Below are 5,799 nucleotides of genomic sequence, written 5' to 3' on the forward strand. Positions count from 1 at the left end.
ACCCGCCCACTATCATGATCTCAATTCTACCTTACAAATCTGGCTGGACCAGAGGATGTACACCGGTACAGATAGGAACTGGAAACACAGGGAATATAGCATGGATGATCCCTTCAGGAACAGTGGTGAGAGTGGCGATACTGGGAGGGTGGAGGGGAGGTTGGGTGGAAAGGGGAATCAATTACAAAGATCTACATATAACCTCCTCCCTGGGGGACGGACAATGCAGAAGTGGGTGAAGGGCGATGTCGAACGGTGTAAGATATGACAAAATAATAATTTATAAATTATCAAGGGTTCATGGGGTAGGAGGAGCAGGGAGGGAGGGGAAAAATGAGGCCTAGGGTATATTTAAGAGCCTTGGTAGTGCCATGGGTAAAGGCTTGACTGCTAACGCAAAGGACAGTGATTTGAATGCACCAAGCGCTCCATGAGGGAAATATAGGACAATCTGCTTTCAGAAGGATGTGCAGCTTTGGAAGTCAGATAGAGCAGTCCCACTCTGTCCTACAGGGTCATTGTGAGTCAGAACCAACTTGATGGCAATAGATTTATTTGGAGTTTTTCTGCAGAGGAGATTCTCGCAGTTCTTTGTTGTCTGTATTGTTTATCAAAGTACTTATGTTGTGTATTAACATGTACTGTCCAAAACAATAAAGGCCCTGGTGGTGGAGTGGGTTACACAGTGGGCTGCTAAGCACAGGTTGGCAGTTTGAACTCACCAACTGCTCCAGGGAAGAAAGACGAGGCCTCTGCTCCTGTAAAGATTGACAGCTTTGGAAACCCACAGGGGTCATGACACTCCATCCTACAGGGTTGCTATCAGTCAGTACCAACTAAATGGCAGTGAGTTTGAGATGTTTTGGGTTTTTCTAAGAAAACAGATTGCTGGGATTGCACCATTCTTCTGCTGGAATAGCACTGAGAAAAAAATAGGAGGATAAGGAATTTCTTGACAGCAGCCAGAGGCACCTACAGGGAATCTGCTACATTCCACCTTTCTAGGCCATTGTATCTACTCCAATAGCAACCATCAAACAAAGTTTTTATTTTTTTCGCTGAGGCAAGCTCAATCTTGAAATCATGGAAGAAGCTTTTTCATAAAGGTCTGCTTAGTGTATCTTACTACTTATATACATCTTTTAGTTAATGAACACAATTCAGACAAAAGACTAGTTAAATGTTAACACAACCGGCTTCCAATAAAATGTTCTTCTAGAAATATTTGTAAATGCATACATATACACAAAGGTGTATCTGGATTGACACAGTGGTTGCAACAATATGTTCCATCACAGAGGCGATTTTAGGGGGACCCAGGACTGGACAAGCTTTTATGTGGTTAGACATAGATCGCAAAGAATCAGAGCCAAGTGGGTGGCACCAAACAACTGATGTCTGTACAACTGATGTCATCAGATTCACCGGAAGCACATTCCTATAAGGCAGACACTGGTCACTCGTAAGGGTTAGCTAGCTTAAGTTCGAATTATCTGGAGGGCTATTGTCAAACATGACTCACATACTGCAAATATCATTATATTAGTGAAAGCTGATGAATATTTGTGACTAAATTTACATTTTTAAAATGTAGGTGATATAATCAAGTTTTAATGATGGTCATATTAATTTCCAATAATTTCATTATAAGCTTATCAATAGACATCATTTCTCTGCTAATACTTGCACAGCATTTGAGGCATACTCAAAAGTTAAAGATTTACATATATATATATGATTCTCTTAACTAGATGTAGTACTATATACCACAGAAAGTGACTTTCTTTTTAAGTGGATTCTGAGATGAAAAACATGGACTGTAAAATCAGATGACTTTGAGCAAAATCCCACCTCTGACACTTCTTAGTTCCATGGCCTTGGGTGTGTTACTTAATGTCCTGTGATCGTTGACTTTCTCATCTGAAAAGGTAGCGAATGATAATACATGTTATTATCATAACATACAGTGAATCAAGATACCAACCTGAAATTATTACAGCTTTCACGGTGTCCCTTCTCGCCACCCCCTTCCAAAAAAGGAAAGAAACCAAATTTGCTTTGCATCTGAGGAAATAAATAAATTTTGACGGGACAAGGCAGATAAATGCAACTTGTAACCATCACATGGAGCTTTTAACACCAGAGCAGGGGACAGATTTTATACCGCAAAGATCCTAAGATCAGATCTGGAACATCCATATCTTTACACAGAGCTGAACCCCCTATGGTTCAGGAGACTTTGCCTGGAAATACATATGCCTGAGTAGAGTTTTCAATTTAATGCCTTTTGAAATTTGTACACTTTCCCCTCCATTGAGCTCAAACGTTTCTTATTTCCTTCCCCAAAAAGGAAAATGACAAAGCATATTGATTGTGGTTGTGAGAGATTTTTCTCCAGAGGGGTCAAAGCAGTATAATTTTTTTTTCTTGATTCTGTCTGCTTTAAAATGTCATTTAGGCTGTTTGCTTTTCTGGACACAAAATTTTAAAAAATTATCTCTAGCCAGCAAAAAGGTATAAATAGATGATATAAATCAAAAGTGCCTGCTTCCTGACGGAACTGGGGTCTGAAGTCATTTTTTTCTTTGAGTCAAACTCTCAAAATCAAATACCGCCCAGCTTTTAAATACCCTGGCCAAGAAACTTTCACATTTTTCACTATGGTGCACACTGCACCGACCAACTTATAATAAGAATTGCCTACGTGTTAGGTATAATTATTCCAGAAGCTATTAAATGGATAGTTTTCTTAAGTGAGACACATTTTGAGACTGTTTTTCAGTTCTGGTAATTTCTTATTAGAATAAACTCTCCAAAGAAAATTATAAACTTCAGTGTTGGAGGGGAAAAAAAATAAACTGAATTCTATAGGTTCTGTTTTGTTTTGTTTTTCTTTGAAATCGATTTTTAAAAGATAAACTACACAAAAACTTGGCTTTTAATTTAAATATACTTGTTTACCAAAATTTCAAACCCAAGGATTTGATTGCCCACCTTATGCAGCATGAGTGTTCAATCTAAAACAGTGCTTGCCACTGGATATAGAGCAGGGCTCTATCATAATTTTAAATTTCCAAAATAAAGCTAAAAATAAATTAAAGCAATGAGTTCTAAAAGCTAGGTGTCACAGGGAGGAAGGCAGCATGAGGTAACTTTTTATGATATGGAAAAATGTAAGAGAAAATTGCTCTCAAATTTCTGTAACAGTCCTCTGCGAATTCCAACATCCACCATCCCATGATACTAACCACCAGGCAAAGTGATGGGGTTGCAAAAGTAGACCTGAGTTTACTTAAACTGCTACATAAAATCTCTACAAAACTTTTCTTGTGTTTACCTTTTAGTATTAACTATAGGTTCAAAAGTAGTTGTCATTTCCTTTGTTCCTTTTTCTAAATCCATAACAGCTAAACCTCAGCCAATTAATTTAAGCAAAGCAAATATGAAAGTGTAGATGGAAATAAACATGGCCTCAGAATGCTGTCCCTAACTACAGAAACCACAGGGATGAAAACAACAAGCTCCCAGCTGTCACACACTCTGGATTTACTTTGATAACATCCTGCAAGAGATTGGCCAGAGAAGCTGTTTCTAATAGTGGCTTGCATATGCTAATTAGAGGCCTCAAAGGAAATCCTACCATTTGTAAGCAGGGATATCCTTATATTTGACTTCAATGTGCATATAGTATATATCAATATTAATTAATGTTAATGAGCATTAATGTAATATAAAAACTTGAGGCAAAGCCATCATTTATCAACAATTTTATGGAATCCTCATTCTTATTCAATAAAAAGGGTGTGAAACAGCCAGCCATGCTGGTGTTACTTTAAAAAGAAAAAACTCATCTCCGTGCACCAGTAATGTACTTTATTCCAGCCTGGATTTCAAAGGCTAAACTGATTAGCAGCTCGCCGAGAACTGTGAGAATTATTAAAAAGAACTAGAAGAGCGAAAAGAGTGTGTTGTGAGAAAGTCACATGGAGAACAGTGAATTCTGCCTTGGGACTTTGCATCCTAAGGCTCATGAGAAGAAAAAAATCCGCTGCCTTTTCTCTCGACTCAGTGAGAGGGATGCTATATCAAACATTTCGGAAAGTAGGACATCCTGCTGGTTTTATCTTATTAAACTGGAAATAAAATGCATTGCTTTATTAGAGTTGCTTCCAGAATGAATCAAAGCTGTGGACTTTCAACACAGAAATCCAGGATATGAAAAATAGGACAGCCTCTGTTATTCCTCTCCTAAATATAATTGACTGTAATTAATATAGGGTTGAAAGAAAACTAATGGCAATGTGACCAAATTATGTGCCACATCACTAAACAGTTTAGCTTTCCTATAACCATAATATCATGAACTCCTGGTCATTAAACAGTTTATCTTTGTAATTTACATAATAATGTGATAATTGGTAGAAGATGACATCTGGGAATTGTTTTTATTATTGTAAATAATATCTTTGTAACAAAGCATTTGCTACTCCAACATCCCCATATGTAGAGTTCAGTGCTATAGTGTTTATCATGTGGTTCATCCATCCTTATGTCCCATGTCAAAATTTTGCCAGCAACCTTAACAGAAGCTCGGAATCCTCTAAGTAATGAGTCCTCTTTTGGCTTTTCCTCTTCCCTGCACACAATCCTAGGAATCACTAACACATTTGCCTATTTCAGATATTTCCTATAAGTGGGGCCATACTATATTTGTCCTTTGCATCTGACTGTTTTCACACAGCCTGATGTTTTCAAGTTCATCAGTGGTGTAGTCTGCATTAGGACTTCATTTCTCTTCATGGCTGGGAAACGCTCCATTGTAGATATATTTGTTTATATCCATAAATTTGTTGATATTGTACAGGCTGCTTCCACACTTGGCTATTGTAAATAGTGTTACACTGAATAATATTGTACAGGTATCTGTTTGGGTTCCTGTCTTGATTATCTTGGATATGTACCTAGAAGCCCTGGTGGTATAGTGGTTACATATTAAGCTGTGATCCACAAGGTCAGCAGTTTGAAACCAGCAGCCGCTCATGGAGAAAGACAGGTCTGTTCTACTCCCGTAAAGAGTTAGTCTCAGAAACTCACAGGGATGTTTCTACCCTGTCCAAGAGGGTCAGTATGAGTCACCATTGACTCGGTAGCAGTGAACTTGGAATTTTGTGTGTGTGAATGTTTGACTTTTTTTGAGGAACTGCTAAACTATTTGCCACAACCGTTGTATCATTTTACAATCCCAATAGCAATGGATGGGGGTTTCAATTTCATCACATCCTTTTAGGTTTTGTTTCATATTTTAAGTCTGGCTATTAGTAAATAATGCGTTCACTCTGAGTGATTTTTCTGAAAACTGTATCATAGGCACTTTACTCAGCAGAGTGGTAAATGTGGATTCAAGCAAGAATCAGTTCAGGCCCATGTTTTCCCTGAAGAAATGATCGGTTTTTGTTGGGAGCCGGTGGCCTTTAAGGCCTTAGCCTCAGCCTGAGCCGAACTTGGCTGCTTCCTAGTCTTTCATTTGCAAAACCTGTGAGGCCCTGCCTAAATTCCTGCCTCCGCGTTCCTAGCTATGTGCTCTGTAGCAAGGGAGGTTGTAAAGTTGACCTTTTCACCCATTGGTTAATAATGCTAGGCGCTCATTGGACTAAGATGGACTTTGCTTTACACCTGATGGACCTTAATCTGCATGCAGGACGTCTTTGAGAACTAGCGCGCGCCCTTTTACCTGCAGCTGATTGGTTAACGTTCTTATGCTTCATTAATGTACCTGTTGGATTGGATGCTGTGTCGCAC

Source organism: Echinops telfairi, unplaced genomic scaffold (genome assembly GCF_000313985.2).
Source record: "Echinops telfairi isolate 266 unplaced genomic scaffold, ASM31398v2 ScPeMD7_7469;HRSCAF=8507_0, whole genome shotgun sequence".
NCBI lineage: Eukaryota > Metazoa > Chordata > Mammalia > Afrosoricida > Tenrecidae > Echinops > Echinops telfairi.